Source organism: Anomaloglossus baeobatrachus, chromosome 6 (assembly GCF_048569485.1).
Source record: "Anomaloglossus baeobatrachus isolate aAnoBae1 chromosome 6, aAnoBae1.hap1, whole genome shotgun sequence".
Classification (NCBI taxonomy): domain Eukaryota; kingdom Metazoa; phylum Chordata; class Amphibia; order Anura; family Aromobatidae; genus Anomaloglossus; species Anomaloglossus baeobatrachus.
In genome coordinates this window covers 562,544,022-562,563,974 of record NC_134358.1, presented here as the reverse complement: position 1 = coordinate 562,563,974, position 19,953 = coordinate 562,544,022, and the positions used below count along the sequence as shown (strand labels likewise).

The following is a 19,953-nucleotide window of genomic DNA, read 5'->3' as shown; positions in this document are numbered from 1 at the left end:
CCCGGACCCCAGACTGATACATGTCACCTGCACTGATACATTGTAACACTCCACCAGCCCGGACCCCAGCCTGATACATGTCACCTGCACTGATACATTGTAACACTCCACCAGCCCGGACCCCAGACTGATACATGTCACCTGCACTGATACATTGTAACACTCCACCAGCCCGGACCCCAGACTGATACATGTCACCTGCACTGATACATTGTAACACTCCACCAGCCCGGACCCCAGACTGATACATGTCACCTGCACTGATACATTGTAACAATCCACCAGCCCGGACCCCAGACTGACACATGTCACCTGCACTGATACATTGTAACACTCCACCAGCCCGGACCCCAGACTGATACATGTCACCTGCACTGATATATTGTAACACTCCACCAGCCCGGACCCCAGACTGATACATGTCCCCTGCACTGATATATTGTAACACTCCACCAGCCCGGACCCCAGACTGATACATGTCACCTGCACTGATACATTGTAACAATCCACCAGCCCGGACCCCAGACTGATACATGTCACCTGCACTGATACATTGTAACACTCCACCAGCCCAGACCCCAGACTGATACATGTCACCTGCACTGATACATTGTAACAATCCACCAGCCCGGACCCCAGACTGATACATGTCACCTGCACTGATACATTGTAACACTCCACCAGCCCAGACCCCAGACTGATACATGTCACCTGCACTGATACATTGTAACACTCCACCAGCCCGGACCCCAGACTGATACATGTCACCTGCACTGATACATTGTAACACTCCACCAGCCCGGACCCCAGACTGACACATGTCACCTGCACTGATACATTGTAACACTCCACCAGCCCGGACCCCAGACTGATACATGTCACCTGCACTGATACATTGTAACACTCCACCAGCCCGGACCCCAGACTGATACATGTCTCCTGCACTGATACATTGTAACACTCCACCAGCCCGGACCCCAGACTGATACATGTCACCTGCACTGATACATTGTAACAACCCACCAGCCCGGACCCCAGACTGATACATGTCACCTGCACTGATACATTGTAACACTCCACCAGCCCGGACCCCAGACTGATACATGCCACCTGCACTGATACATTGTAACACTCCACCAGCCCGGACCCCAGACTGATACATGTCACCTGCACTGATACATTGTAACAATCCACCAGCCCCGACCCCAGACTGATACATGTCACCTGCACTGATACATTGTAACACTCCACCAGCCCGGACCCCAGACTGATACATGTCACCTGCACTGATACATTGTAACACTCCACCAGCCCGGACCCCAGACTGACACATGTCACCTGCACTGATACATTGTAACACTCCACCAGCCCGGACCCCAGACTGATACATGTCACCTGCACTGATACATTGTAACACTCCACCAGCCCGGACCCCAGACTGATACATGTCACCTGCACTGATACATTGTAACACTCCACCAGCCCGGACCCCAGACTGATACATGTCACCTGCACTGACACAATGTAACACTCCACCAGCCCGGACCCCAGACTGATACATGTCACCTGCACTGATACATTGTAACACTCCACCAGCCCGGACCCCAGACTGATACATGTCCCCTGCACTGATACATTGTAACACTCCACCAGCCCGGACCCCAGACTGATACATGTCACCTGCACTGATACATTGTAACAACCCACCAGCCCGGACCCCAGACTGATACATGTCACCTGCACTGATACATTGTAACACTCCACCAGCCCGGACCCCAGACTGATACATGTCACCTGCACTGATACATTGTAACACTCCACCAGCCCGGACCCCAGACTGATACATGTCACCTGCACTGATACATTGTAACACTCCACCAGCCCGGACCCCAGACTGATACATGTCACCTGCACTGATACATTGTAACACTCCACCAGCCCGGACCCCAGACTGATACATGTCACCTGCACTGATACATTGTAACAATCCACCAGCCCGGACCCCAGACTGATACATGCCACCTGCACTAATACATTGTAACACTCCACCAGCCCGGACCCCAGACTGATACATGTCACCTGCACTGATACATTGTAACAATCCACCAGCCCGGACCCCAGACTGATACATGCCACCTGCACTAATACATTGTAACACTCCACCAGCCCGGACCCCAGACTGATACATGTCACCTGCACTGATACTTTGTAACAATCCACCAGCCCGGACCCCAGACTGATACATGTCACCTGCACTGATACATTGTAACACTCCACCAGCCCGGACCCCAGACTGATACATGCCACCTGCACTAATACATTGTAACACTCCACCAGCCCGGACCCCAGACTGATACATGTCACCTGCACTGATACATTGTAACAATCCACCAGCCCGGACCCCAGACTGATACATGTCACCTGCACTGATACTTTGTAACAATCCACCAGCCCGGACCCCAGACTGATACATGTCACCTGCACTGATACATTGTAACACTCCACCAGCCCGGACCCCAGACTGATACATGTCACCTGCACTGATACATTGTAACACTCCACCAGCCCGGACCCCAGACTGATACATGTCACCTGCACTGATACATTGTAACACTCCACCAGCCCGGACCCCAGACTGATACATGTCACCTGCACTGATACATTGTAACAATCCACCAGCCCGGACCCCAGACTGATACATGTCACCTGCACTGATACATTGTAACAATCCACCAGCCCGGACCCCAGACTGACACATGTCACCTGCACTGATACATTGTAACAATCCACCAGCCCGGACCCCAGACTGATACATGTCACCTGCACTGATACATTGTAACAATCCACCAGCCCGGACCCCAGACTGATACATGTCACCTGCACTGATACATTGTAACAATCCACCAGCCCGGACCACAGACTGATACATGTCACCTGCACTGATACATTGTAACAATCCACCAGCCCGGACCCCAGACTGATACATGTCACCTGCACTGATACATTGTAACAATCCACCAGCCCGGACCCCAGACTGACACATGTCACCTGCACTGATACATTGTAACAATCCACCAGCCCGGACCACAGACTGATACATGTCACCTGCACTGATACATTGTAACAATCCACCAGCCCGGACCCCAGACTGATACATGTCACCTGCACTGATACATTGTAACACTCCACCAGCCCGGACCCCAGACTGATACATGTCACCTGCACTGATACATTGTAACACTCCACCAGCCCGGACCCCAGACTGATACATGTCACCTGCACTGATACATTGTAACACTCCACCAGCCCGGACCCCAGACTGATACATGTCACCTGCACTGACACATTGTAACACTCCACCAGCCCAGACCCCAGACTGATACATGTGACCTGCACTGATACATTGTAACACTCCACCAGCCCGGACCCCAGACTGATACATGTCACCTGCACTGATACATTGTAACACTCCACCAGCCCGGACCCCAGACTGATACATGTCACCTGCACTGATACATTGTAACACTCCACCAGCCCGGACCACAGACTGATACATGTCACCTGCACTGATACATTGTAACAACCCACCAGCCCGGACCCCAGACTGATACATGTCACCTGCACTGATACATTGTAACACTCCACCAGCCCGGACCCCAGACTGATACATGTCACCTGCACTGATACATTGTAACACTCCACCAGCCCGGACCCCAGACTGATACATGTCACCTGCACTGATACATTGTAACACTCCACCAGCCCGGACCCCAGACTGATACATGTCACCTGCACTGATACATTGTAACACTCCACCAGCCCGGACCCCAGACTGATACATGTCACCTGCACTGATACATTGTAACACTCCACCAGCCCGGACCCCAGACTGATACATGTCACCTGCACTGATACATTGTAACACTCCACCAGCCCGGACCCCAGACTGATACATGTCACCTGCACTGATACATTGTAACAATCCACCAGCCCGGACCCCAGACTGATACATGTCACCTGCACTGATACATTGTAACAATCCACCAGCCCGGACCCCAGACTGACACATGTCACCTGCACTGATACATTGTAACAATCCACCAGCCCGGACCCCAGACTGATACATGTCACCTGCACTGATACATTGTAACAATCCACCAGCCCGGACCCCAGACTGATACATGTCACCTGCACTGATACATTGTAACACTCCACCAGCCTGGACCACAGACTGATACATGTCACCTGCACTGATACATTGTAACAATCCACCAGCCCGGACCCCAGACTGATACATGTCACCTGCACTGACACATTGTAACACTCCACCAGCCCGGACCCCAGACTGATACATGTCACCTGCACTGATACATTGTAACACTCCACCAGCCCGGACCCCAGACTGATACATGTCACCTGCACTGATACATTGTAACAATCCACCAGCCCGTACCCCAGACTGATACATGTCACCTGCACTGATACATTGTAACACTCCACCAGCCCGGACCCCAGACTGACACATGTCACCTGCACTGACACATTGTAACACTCCACCAGCCCGGACCCCAGACTGATACATGTCACCTGCACTGATACATTGTAACACTCCACCAGCCCGGACCCCAGACTGATACATGTCACCTGCACTGATACATTGTAACAATCCACCAGCCCGTACCCCAGACTGATACATGTCACCTGCACTGATACATTGTAACACTCCACCAGCCCGGACCCCAGACTGATACATGTCTCCTGCACTGATACATTGTAACACTCCACCAGCCCGGACCCCAGACTGATACATGTCACCTGCACTGATACATTGTAACACTCCACCAGCCCGGACCCCAGACTGATACATGTCCCCTGCACTGATACATTGTAACACTCCACCAGCCCGGACCCCAGACTGATACATGTCACCTGCACTGATACATTGTAACACTCCACCAGCCCGGACCCCAGACTGATACATGTCACCTGCACTGATACATTGTAACACTCCACCAGCCCGGACCCCAGACTGATACATGTCACCTGCACTGATACATTGTAACACTCCACCAGCCCGGACCACAGACTGATACATGTCACCTGCACTGATACATTGTAACAATCCACCAGCCCGGACCCCAGACTGATACATGTCACCTGCACTGATACATTGTAACACTCCACCAGCCCGGACCCCAGACTGATACATGTCCCCTGCACTGATATATTGTAACACTCCACCAGCCCGGACCCCAGACTGATACATGTCACCTGCACTGATACATTGTAACACTCCACCAGCCCGGACCCCAGACTGATACATGTCACCTGCACTGATACATTGTAACACTCCACCAGCCCGGACCCCAGACTGATACATGTCACCTGCACTGATACATTGTAACACTCCACCAGCCCGGACCCCAGACTGATGCATGTCACCTGCACTGATACATTGTAACACTCCACCAGCCCGGACCCCAGACTGATACATGTCACCTGCACTGATACATTGTAACACTCCACCAGCCCGGACCCCAGACTGATACATGTCACCTGCACTGATACATTGTAACACTCCACCAGCCCGGACCCCAGACTGATGCATGTCACCTGCACTGATACATTGTAACAATCCACCAGCCCGGACCCCAGACTGATACATGTCACCTGCACTGATACATTGTAACACTCCACCAGCCCGGACCCCAGACTGATACATGTCACCTGCACTGATACATTGTAACACTTCACCAGCCCGGACCCCAGACTGATACATGTCACCTGCACTGATACATTGTAACACTCCACCAGCCCGGACCCCAGACTGATACATGTCACCTGCACTGATACATTGTAACACTTCACCAGCCCGGACCCCAGACTGATACATGCCACCTGCACTGATACATTGTAACACTCCACCAGCCCGGACCCCAGACTGATACATGTCACCTGCACTGATACATTGTAACAATCCACCAGCCCGGACCCCAGACTGATACATGTCACCTGCACTGATACATTGTAACACTTCACCAGCCCGGACCCCAGACTGACACATGTCACCTGCACTGATACATTGTAACAATCCACCAGCCCGGACCCCAGACTGATACATGTCACCTGCACTGATACATTGTAACACTCCACCAGCCCGGACCCCAGACTGATACATGTCACCTGCACTGATACATTGTAACACTCCACCAGCCCGGACCCCAGACTGATACATGTCACCTGCGCTGATACATTGTAACACTCCACCAGCCCGGACCCCAGACTGATACATGTCACCTGCACTGATACATTGTAACAATCCACCAGCCCGGACCCCAGACTGATACATGTCACCTGCACTGATACATTGTAACACTCCACCAGCCCGGACCCCAGACTGATACATGTCACCTGCACTGATACATTGTAACACTCCACCAGCCCGGACCCCAGACTGATACATGTCACCTGCACTGATACATTGTAACAATCCACCAGCCCGGACCCCAGACTGATACATGTCACCTGCACTGATACATTGTAACAATCCACCAGCCCCGACCCCAGACTGATACATGTCACCTGCACTGATACATTGTAACACTCCACCAGCCCCGGACCCCAGACTGATACATGTCACCTGCACTGATACATTGTAACACTCCACCAGCCCGGACCCCAGACTGATACATGTCCCCCTGCACTGATACATTGTAACACTCCACCAGCCCGGACCCCAGACTGATACATGTCCCCTGCACTGATACATTGTAACACTCCACCAGCCCGGACCCCAGACTGATACATGTCACCTGCACTGATACATTGTAACAATCCACCAGCCCGGACCCCAGACTGATACATGTCACCTGCACTGATACATTGTAACACTCCACCAGCCCGGACCCCAGACTGATACATGTCACCTGCACTGATACATTGTAACAATCCACCAGCCCGGACCCCAGACTGACACATGTCACCTGCACTGATACATTGTAACACTCCACCAGCCCGGACCCCAGACTGATACATGTCACCTGCACTGATACATTGTAACACTCCACCAGCCCGGACCCCAGACTGATACATGTCACCTGCACTGATACATTGTAACACTCCACCAGCCCGGACCCCAGACTGATACATGTCACCTGCACTGATACATTGTAACACTCCACCAGCCCGGACCCCAGACTGATACATGTCACCTGCACTGATACATTGTAACACTCCACCAGCCCGGACCCCAGACTGATACATGTCACCTGCACTGACACATTGTAACACTCCACCAGCCCGGACCCCAGACTGATACATGTCACCTGCACTGACACATTGTAACACTCCACCAGCCCGGACCCCAGACTGATACATGTCACCTGCACTGATACATTGTAACACTCCACCAGCCCGGACCCCAGACTGATACATGTCACCTGCACTGATACATTGTAACACTCCACCAGCCCGGACCCCAGACTGATACATGTCACCTGCACTGATACATTGTAACACTCCACCAGCCCGGACCCCAGACTGATACATGTCACCTGCACTGACACATTGTAACACTCCACCAGCCCGGACCCCCAGACTGATACATGTCACCTGCACTGATACATTGTAACACTCCACCAGCCCGGACCCCAGACTGATACATGTCTCCTGCACTGATACATTGTAACACTCCACCAGCCCGGACCCCAGACTGATACATGTCACCTGCACTGATACATTGTAACAACCCACCAGCCCGGACCCCAGACTGATACATGTCACCTGCACTGATACATTGTAACACTCCACCAGCCCGGACCCCAGACTGATACATGCCACCTGCACTGATACATTGTAACACTCCACCAGCCCGGACCCCAGACTGATACATGTCACCTGCACTGATACATTGTAACAACCCACCAGCCCGGACCCCAGACTGATACATGTCACCTGCACTGATACATTGTAACACTCCACCAGCCCGGACCCCAGACTGATACATGCCACCTGCACTGATACATTGTAACACTCCACCAGCCCGGACCCCAGACTGATACATGTCACCTGCACTGATACATTGTAACAATCCACCAGCCCCGACCCCAGACTGATACATGTCACCTGCACTGATACATTGTAACACTCCACCAGCCCGGACCCCAGACTGATACATGTCACCTGCACTGATACATTGTAACACTCCACCAGCCCGGACCCCAGACTGACACATGTCACCTGCACTGATACATTGTAACACTCCACCAGCCCGGACCCCAGACTGATACATGTCACCTGCACTGATACATTGTAACACTCCACCAGCCCGGACCTCAGACTGATACATGTCACCTGCACTGATACATTGTAACACTCCACCAGCCCGGACCCCAGACTGATACATGTCACCTGCACTGATACATTGTAACACTCCACCAGCCCGGACCCCAGACTGATACATGTCACCTGCACTGATACATTGTAACACTCCACCAGCCCGGACCCCAGACTGATACATGTCACCTGCACTGATACATTGTAACACTCCACCAGCCCGGACCCCAGACTGATACATGTCACCTGCACTGATACATTGTAACACTCCACCAGCCCGAACCCCAGACTGATACAATGTAACACTCCACCAGCCCGGACCCCAGACTGATACATGTCACCTGCACTGATACATTGTAACACTCCACCAGCCCGGACCCCAGACTGATACATGTCACCTGCACTGATACATTGTAACAATCCACCAGCCCCGACCCCAGACTGATACATGTCACCTGCACTGATACATTGTAACACTCCACCAGCCCGGACCCCAGACTGATACATGTCACCTGCACTGATACATTGTAACACTCCACCAGCCCGGACCCCAGACTGACACATGTCACCTGCACTGATACATTGTAACACTCCACCAGCCCGGACCCCAGACTGATACATGTCACCTGCACTGATACATTGTAACACTCCACCAGCCCGGACCCCAGACTGATACATGTCACCTGCACTGATACATTGTAACACTCCACCAGCCCGGACCTCAGACTGATACATGTCACCTGCACTGATACATTGTAACACTCCACCAGCCCGGACCCCAGACTGATACATGTCACCTGCACTGATACATTGTAACACTCCACCAGCCCGGACCCCAGACTGATACATGTCACCTGCACTGATACATTGTAACACTCCACCAGCCCGGACCCCAGACTGATACATGTCACCTGCACTGATACATTGTAACACTCCACCAGCCCGGACCCCAGACTGATACATGTCACCTGCACTGATACATTGTAACACTCCACCAGCCCGAACCCCAGACTGATACAATGTAACACTCCACCAGCCCGGACCCCAGACTGATACATGTCACCTGCACTGATACATTGTAACACTCCACCAGCCCGGACCCCAGACTGATACATGTCCCCTGCACTGATACATTGTAACACTCCACCAGCCCGGACCCCAGACTGATACATGTCACCTGCACTGATACATTGTAACAACCCACCAGCCCGGACCCCAGACTGATACATGTCACCTGCACTGATACATTGTAACACTCCACCAGCCCGGACCCCAGACTGATACATGTCACCTGCACTGATACATTGTAACACTCCACCAGCCCGGACCCCAGACTGATACATGTCACCTGCACTGATACATTGTAACACTCCACCAGCCCGGAACCCAGACTGACACATGTAACCTGCACTGATACATTGTAACACTCCACCAGCCCGGACCCCAGACTGATACATGTCACCTGCACTGATACATTGTAACACTTCACCAGCCCGGACCCCAGACTGATACATGTCACCTGCACTGATACATTGTAACACTCCACCAGCCCGGACCCCAGACTGATACATGTCACCTGCACTGATACATTGTAACAATCCACCAGCCCGGACCCCAGACTGATACATGTCACCTGCACTGATACATTGTAACAATCCACCAGCCCGGACCCCAGACTGATACATGTCACCTGCACTGATACATTGTAACACTTCACCAGCCCGGACCCCAGACTGATACATGTCACCTGCACTGATACATTGTAACACTCCACCAGCCCGGACCCCAGACTGATACATGTCACCTGCACTGATACCTTGTAACACTCCACCAGCCCGGACCCCAGACTGATACATGTCACCTGCACTGATACATTGTAACACTCCACCAGCCCGAACCCCAGACTGATACAATGTAACACTCCACCAGCCCGGACCCCAGACTGATACATGTCACCTGCACTGATACATTGTAACACTCCACCAGCCCGGACCCCAGACTGATACATGTCCCCTGCACTGATACATTGTAACACTCCACCAGCCCGGACCCCAGACTGATACATGTCACCTGCACTGATACATTGTAACAACCCACCAGCCCGGACCCCAGACTGATACATGTCACCTGCACTGATACATTGTAACACTCCACCAGCCCGGACCCCAGACTGATACATGTCACCTGCACTGATACATTGTAACACTCCACCAGCCCGGACCCCAGACTGATACATGTCACCTGCACTGATACATTGTAACACTCCACCAGCCCGGAACCCAGACTGACACATGTAACCTGCACTGATACATTGTAACACTCCACCAGCCCGGACCCCAGACTGATACATGTCACCTGCACTGATACATTGTAACACTTCACCAGCCCGGACCCCAGACTGATACATGTCACCTGCACTGATACATTGTAACACTCCACCAGCCCGGACCCCAGACTGATACATGTCACCTGCACTGATACATTGTAACAATCCACCAGCCCGGACCCCAGACTGATACATGTCACCTGCACTGATACATTGTAACAATCCACCAGCCCGGACCCCAGACTGATACATGTCACCTGCACTGATACATTGTAACACTTCACCAGCCCGGACCCCAGACTGACACATGTCACCTGCACTGATACATTGTAACACTCCACCAGCCCGGACCCCAGACTGATACATGTCACCTGCACTGATACATTGTAACACTCCACCAGCCCGGACCCCAGACTGATACATGTCACCTGCACTGATACATTGTAACACTCCACCAGCCCGGACCCCAGACTGATACATGCCACCTGCACTGATACATTGTAACACTCCACCAGCCCGGACCCCAGACTGATACATGTCACCTGCACTGATACATTGTAACAATCCACCAGCCCCGACCCCAGACTGATACATGTCACCTGCACTGATACATTGTAACACTCCACCAGCCCGGACCCCAGACTGATACATGTCACCTGCACTGATACATTGTAACACTCCACCAGCCCGGACCCCAGACTGATACATGTCACCTGCACTGATACATTGTAACACTCCACCAGCCCGAACCCCAGACTGATACAATGTAACACTCCACCAGCCCGGACCCCAGACTGATACATGTCACCTGCACTGATACATTGTAACACTCCACCAGCCCGGACCCCAGACTGATACATGTCACCTGCACTGATACATTGTAACACTCCACCAGCCCGGACCCCACACTGATACATGTCACCTGCACTGATACATTGTAACACTCCACCAGCCCGGACCCCAGACTGATACATGTCACCTGCACTGATACATTGTAACACTCCACCAGCCCGAACCCCAGACTGATACAATGTAACACTCCACCAGCCCGGACCCCAGACTGACACATGTCACCTGCACTGATACATTGTAACACTCCACCAGCCCGGACCCCAGACTGATACATGTCACCTGCACTGATACATTGTAACACTCCACCAGCCCGGACCCCACACTGATACATGTCACCTGCACTGATACATTGTAACACTCCACCAGCCCGAACCCCAGACTGATACAATGTAACACTCCACCAGCCCGGACCCCAGACTGATACATGTCACCTGCACTGATACATTGTAACACTCCACCAGCCCGGACCCCAGACTGATACATGTCCCCTGCACTGATACATTGTAACACTCCACCAGCCCGGACCCCAGACTGATACATGTCACCTGCACTGATACATTGTAACAACCCACCAGCCCGGACCCCAGACTGATACATGTCACCTGCACTGATACATTGTAACACTCCACCAGCCCGGACCCCAGACTGATACATGTCACCTGCACTGATACATTGTAACACTCCACCAGCCCGGACCCCAGACTGATACATGTCACCTGCACTGATACATTGTAACACTCCACCAGCCCGGACCCCAGACTGATACATGTCACCTGCACTGATACATTGTAACACTCCACCAGCCCGGACCCCAGACTGATACATGTCACCTGCACTGATACATTGTAACAACCCACCAGCCCGGACCCCAGACTGACACATGTCACCTGCACTGATACATTGTAACACTCCACCAGCCCGGACCCCAGACTGATACATGTCACCTGCACTGATACATTGTAACACTCCACCAGCCCGGACCCCAGACTGATACATGTCACCTGCACTGATACATTGTAACACTCCACCAGCCCGGACCCCAGACTGATACATGTCAGCTGCACTGATACATTGTAACAATCCACCAGCCCGGACCCCAGACTGATACATGTCACCTGTACTGATACATTGTAACAATCCACCAGCCCGGACCCCAGACTGATACATGTCACCTGCACTGATACATTGTAACAATCCACCAGCCCGGACCCCAGACTGATACATGTCACCTGCACTGATACATTGTAACACTCCACCAGCCCGGACCCCAGACTGATATATGTCACCTGCACTGATACATTGTAACACTCCACCAGCCCGGACCCCAGACTGATACATGTCACCTGTACTGATACATTGTAACAATCCACCAGCCCGGACCCCAGACTGATACATGTCACCTGCACTGATACATTGTAACACTCCACCAGCCCGGACCCCAGACTGATACATGTCCCCTGCACTGATACATTGTAACACTCCACCAGCCCGGACCCCAGACTGATACATGTCACCTGCACTGATACATTGTAACAATCCACCAGCCCGGACCCCAGACTGATACATGTCACCTGCACTGATACATTGTAACAATCCACCAGCCCGGACCCCAGACTGATACATGTCACCTGCACTGATACATTGTAACACTCCACCAGCCCGGACCCCAGACTGATACATGTCACCTGCACTGATACATTGTAACACTCCACCAGCCCGGACCCCAGACTGATACATGTCACCTGCACTGATACATTGTAACAATCCACCAGCCCGGACCCCAGACTGATACATGCCACCTGCACTGATACATTGTAACAACCCACCAGCCCGGACCCCAGACTGATACATGTCACCTGCACTGATACATTGTAACACTCCACCAGCCCGGACCCCAGACTGATACATGTCACCTGCACTGATACATTGTAACAATCCACCAGCCCGGACCCCAGACTGATACATGTCACCTGCACTGATACATTGTAACACTCCACCAGCCTGGACCCCAGACTGATACATGTCACCTGCACTGATACATAGTAACACTCCACCAGCCCGGACCCCAGACTGATACATGTCACCTGCACTGATACATAGTAACACTCCACCAGCCCGGACCCCAGACTGATACATGTCACCTGCACTGATACATTGTAACACTCTACCAGCCCGGACCCCAGACTGATACATGTCACCTGCACTGATACATAGTAACACTCCACCAGCCCGGACCCCAGACTGATACATGTCACCTGCACTGATACATAGTAACACTCCACCAGCCCGGACCCCAGACTGATACATGTCACCTGCACTGATACATTGTAACACTCCACCAGCCCGGACCCCAGACTGATACATGTCACCTGCACTGATACATTGTAACAATCCACCAGCCCAGACCCCAGACTGATACATGTCACCTGCACTGATACATTGTAACACTCCACCAGCCCGGACCCCAGACTGATACATGTCACCTGCACTGATACATTGTAACAATCCACCAGCCCGGACCCCAGACTGATACATGTCACCTGCACTGATACATTGTAACACTCCACCAGCCCGGACCCCAGACTGATACATGTCACCTGCACTGATACATTGTAACACTCCACCAGCCCGGACCCCAGACTGATACATGTCACCTGCACTGATACATTGTAACACTCTACCAGCCCGGACCCCAGACTGATACATGTCACCTACACTGATACATTGTAACACTCCACCAGCCCGGACCCCAGACTGATACATGTCACCTGCACTGATACATTGTAACACTCCACCAGCCCGGACCCCAGACTGATACATGTCCCCTGCACTGATACATTGTAACACTCCACCAGCCCGGACCCCAGACTGATACATGTCACCTGCACTGATACATTGTAACAATCCACCAGCCCGGACCCCAGACTGATACATGTCACCTGCACTGATACATTGTAACACTCCACCAGCCCGGACCCCAGACTGATACATGTCACCTGCACTGATACATTGTAACACTCCACCAGCCCGGACCCCAGACTGATACATGTCACCTGCACTGATACATTGTAACACTCCCCCAGCCCGGACCCCAGACTGATACATGCCACCTGCACTGATACATTGTAACACTCCACCAGCCCGGACCCCAGACTGATACATGCCACCTGCACTGATACATTGTAACACTCCACCAGCCCGGACCCCAGACTGATACATGTCACCTGCACTGATACATTGTAACAATCCACCAGCCTGGACCCCAGACTGATACATGTCACCTGTACTGATACATTGTAACACTCCACCAGCCCGGACCCCAGACTGATACATGTCACCTGCACTGATACATTGTAACACTCCACCAGCCCGGACCCCAGACTGATACATGTCACCTGCACTGATACATTGTAACACTCCACCAGCCCGGACCCCAGACTGATACATGTCACCTGCACTGATACATTGTAACAATCCACCAGCCCGGACCCCAGACTGATACATGCCACCTGCACTGACACATTGTAACACTCCACCAGCCCGGACCCCAGACTGATACATGTCACCTGCACTGATACATTGTAACACTCCACCAGCCCGGACCCCAGACTGATACATGTCACCTGCACTGATACATTGTAACAATCCACCAGCCTGGACCCCAGACTGATACATGTCACCTGCACTGATACATTGTAACACTCCACCAGCCCGGACCCCAGACTGACACATGTCACCTGCACTGATACATTGTAACACTCCACCAGCCCGGACCCCAGACTGATACATGTCCCCTGCACTGATACATTGTAACACTCCACCAGCCCGGACCCCAGACTGATACATGTCACCTGCACTGATACATTGTAACAATCCACCAGCCCGGACCCCAGACTGATACATGTCACCTGCACTGATACATTGTAACACTCCACCAGCCCGGACCCCAGACTGACACATGTCACCTGCACTGATACATTGTAACACTCCACCAGCCCGGACCCCAGACTGACACATGTCACCTGCACTGATACATTGTAACACTCCACCAGCCCGGACCCCAGACTGATACATGTCACCTGCACTGATACATTGTAACACTCTACCAGCCCGGACCCCAGACTGATACATGTCACCTGCACTGATACATTGTAACACTCTACCAGCCCGGACCCCAGACTGATACATGTCACCTACACTGATACATTGTAACACTCCACCAGCCCGGACCCCAGACTGATACATGTCACCTGCACTGATACATTGTAACAATCCACCAGCCCGGACCCCAGACTGATACATGTCACCTGCACTGATACATTGTAACACTCCACCAGCCCAGACCCCAGACTGATACATGTCACCTGCACTGATACATTGTAACACTCCACCAGCCCGGACCCCAGACTGATACATGTCACCTGCACTGATACATTGTAACACTTCACCAGCCCGGACCCCAGACTGATACATGTCACCTGCACTGATACATTGTAACACTTCACCAGCCCGGACCCCAGACTGATACATGTCACCTGCACTGACACATTGTAACACTCCACCAGCCCAGACCCCAGACTGATAGATGTCACCTGCACTGATACATTGTAACAATCCACCAGCCCGGACCCCAAACTGATACATGTCACCTGCACTGATACATTGTAATACTCCACCAGCCCGGACCCCAGACTGATACATGTCACCTGCACTGATACATTGTAACACTCCACCAGCCCGGACCCCAGACTGATACATGTCACCTGCACTGATACATTGTAATACTCCACCAGCCCGGACCCCAGACTGATACATGTCACCTGCACTGATACATTGTAACACTCCACCAGCCCGGACCCCAGACTGATACATGTCACCTGCACTGATACATTGTAACACTCCACCAGCCCGGACCCCAGACTGATACATGTCCCCTGCACTGATACATTGTAACACTCCACCAGCCCGGACCCCAAACTGATACATGTCACCTGCACTGATACATTGTAACACTCCACCAGCCCGGACCCCAGACTGATACATGTCACCTGCACTGATACATTGTAACAACCCACCAGCCCGGACCCCAGACTGATACATGTCACCTGCACTGATACATTGTAACACTCCACCAGCCCGGACCCCAGACTGATACATGTCACCTGCACTGATACATTGTAACACTCCACCAGCCCGGACCCCAGACTGATACATGTCACCTGCACTGACACATTGTAACACTCCACCAGCCCGGACCCCAGACTGATACATGTCACCTGCACTGATACATTGTAACACTCCACCAGCCCGGACCCCAGACTGATACATGTCACCTGCACTGATACATTGTAACACTCCACCAGCCCGGACCCCAGACTGATACATGTCACCTGCACTGATACATTGTAACACTCCACCAGCCCGGACCCCAGACTGATACATGTCACCTGCACTGATACATTGTAACACTCCACCAGCCCGGACCCCAGACTGATACATGTCACCTGCACTGATACATTGTAACACTCCACCAGCCCGGACCCCAGACTGATACATGTCACCTGCACTGATACATTGTAACACTCCACCAGCCCGGACCCCAGACTGATACATGTCACCTGCACTGATACATTGTAACACTCCACCAGCCCGGACCCCAGACTGATACATGTCACCTGCACTGATATATTGTAACAATCCACCAGCCCGGACCCCAGACTGATACATGTCACCTGCACTGATACATTGTAACAGTCCACCAGCCCGGACCCCAGACTGATACATGTCACCTGCACTGATACATTGTAACACTCCACCAGCCCGGACCCCAGACTGATACATGTCACCTGCACTGATACATTGTAACACTCTACCAGCCCGTACCCCAGACTGATACATGTCACCTGCACTGATACATTGTAACACTCCACCAGCCCGGACCCCAGACTGATACATGTCACCTGCACTGATACATTGTAACAATCCACCAGCCCGGACCCCAGACTGATACATGTCACCTGCACTGATACATTATAACAATCCACCAGCCCGGACCCCAGACTGATACATGTCACCTGCACTGATACATTGTAACACTCCACCAGCCCGGACCCCAGACTGATACATGTCACCTGCACTGATACATTGTAACAATCCACCAGCCCGGACCCCAGACTGATACATGTCACCTGCACTGATACATTGTAACACTCCACCAGCCCGGACCCCAGACTGATACATGTCACCTGCACTGACACATTGTAACACTCCACCAGCCCGGACCCCAGACTGATACATGTCACCTGCACTGATACATTGTAACACTCCACCAGCCCAGACCCCAGACTGATACATGTCACCTGCACTGATACATTGTAACACTCCACCAGCCCGGACCCCAGACTGATACATGTCACCTGCACTGATACATTGTAACACTCCACCAGCCCGGACCCCAGACTGATACATGTCACCTGCACTGATACATTGTAACACTCCACCAGCCCGGACCCCAGACTGATACATGTCACCTGCACTGATACATTGTAACAATCCACCAGCCCGGACCCCAGACTGATACATGTCACCTGCACTGATACATTGTAACACTCCACCAGCCCGGACCCCAGACTGACACATGTCACCTGCACTGATACATTGTAACACTCCACCAGCCCGGACCCCAGACTGACACATGTCACCTGCACTGATACATTGTAACAATGCACCAGCCCGGACCCCAGACTGATACATGTCACCTGCACTGATACATTGTAACACTCCACCAGCCCGGACCCCAGACTGATACATGTCACCTGCACTGATACATTGTAACACTCCACCAGCCCGGACCCCAGACTGATACATGTCACCTGCACTGATACATTGTAACACTCCACCAGCCCGGACCCCAGACTGACACATGTCACCTGCACTGATACATTGTAACACTCCACCAGCCCAGACCCCAGACTGATACATGTCACCTGCACTGATACATTGTAACACTCCACCAGCCCGGACCCCAGACTGACACATGTCACCTGCACTGATACATTGCAACACTCCACCAGCCCGGACCCCAGACTGATACATGTCACCTGCACTGATACATTGTAACAATCCCCCAGCCCGGACCCCAGACTGATACATGTCACCTGCACTGATACATTGTAACACTCCACCAGCCCGGACCCCAGACTGATACATGTCACCTGCACTGATACATTGTAACACTCCACCAGCCCGGACCCCAGACTGATACATGTCACCTGCACTGATACATTGTAACACTCCACCAGCCCGGACCTCAGACTGATACATGTCACCTGCACTGATACATTGTAACACTCCACCAGCCCGGACCCCAGACTGACACATGTCACCTGCACTGATACATTGTAACACTCCACCAGCCCGGACCACAGACTGACACATGTCACCTGCACTGATACATTGTAACACTCTACCAGCCCGGACCCCAGACTGATACATGTCACCTGCACTGATACATTGTAACACTCCACCAGCCCGGACCCCAGACTGATACATGTCACCTGCACTGATACATTGTAACACTCCACCAGCCCGGACCCCAGACTGACACATGTCACCTGCACTGATACATTGTAACAATCCACCAGCCCGGACCCCAGACTGATACATGTCACCTGCACTGATACATTGTAACACTCCACCAGCCCTGACCCCAGACTGATACATGTCACCTGCACTGATACATTGTAACAATCCACCAGCCCGGACCCCAGACTGATACATGTCACCTGCACTGATACATTGTAACACTCCACCAGCCCGGACCCCAGACTGATACATGTCACCTGCACTGATACATTGTAACACTCCACCAGCCCGGACCCCAGACTGATACATGTCACCTGCACTGATACATTGTAACACTCCACCAGCCCGGACCCCAGACTGATACATGCCACCTGCACTGATACATTGTAACACTCCACCAGCCCCGACCCCAGACTGATACATGTCACCTGCACTGATACATTGTAACACTCCACCAGCCCGGACCCCAGACTGATACATGTCACCTGCACTGATACATTGTAACACTCCACCAGCCCGGACCCCAGACTGATACATGTCACCTGCACTGATACATTGTAACACTCCACCAGCCCGGACCCCAGACTGATACATGTCACCTGCACTGATACATTGTAACACTCCACCAGCCCGGACCCCAGACTGATACATGTCACCTGCACTGATACATTGTAACACTCCACCAGCCCGGACCCCAGACTGATACATGTCACCTGCACTGATACATTGTAACACTCCACCAGCCCGAACCCCAGACTGATACATGTCACCTGCACTGATACATTGTAACAACCCACCAGCCCGGACCCCAGACTGATACATGTCACCTGCACTGATACATTGTAACAATCCACCAG

At 52.3% G+C, this 19,953-nt stretch overlaps 1 protein-coding gene across 1 annotated transcript in view; it reads left to right on the top strand.

The window, feature by feature from the left end:
- SEC22C (SEC22 homolog C, vesicle trafficking protein) overlaps window positions 1-19,953 on the top strand; it is a 38,827-nt gene that overhangs the window by 15,820 nt on the left and 3,054 nt on the right. The window lies entirely within an intron of this gene.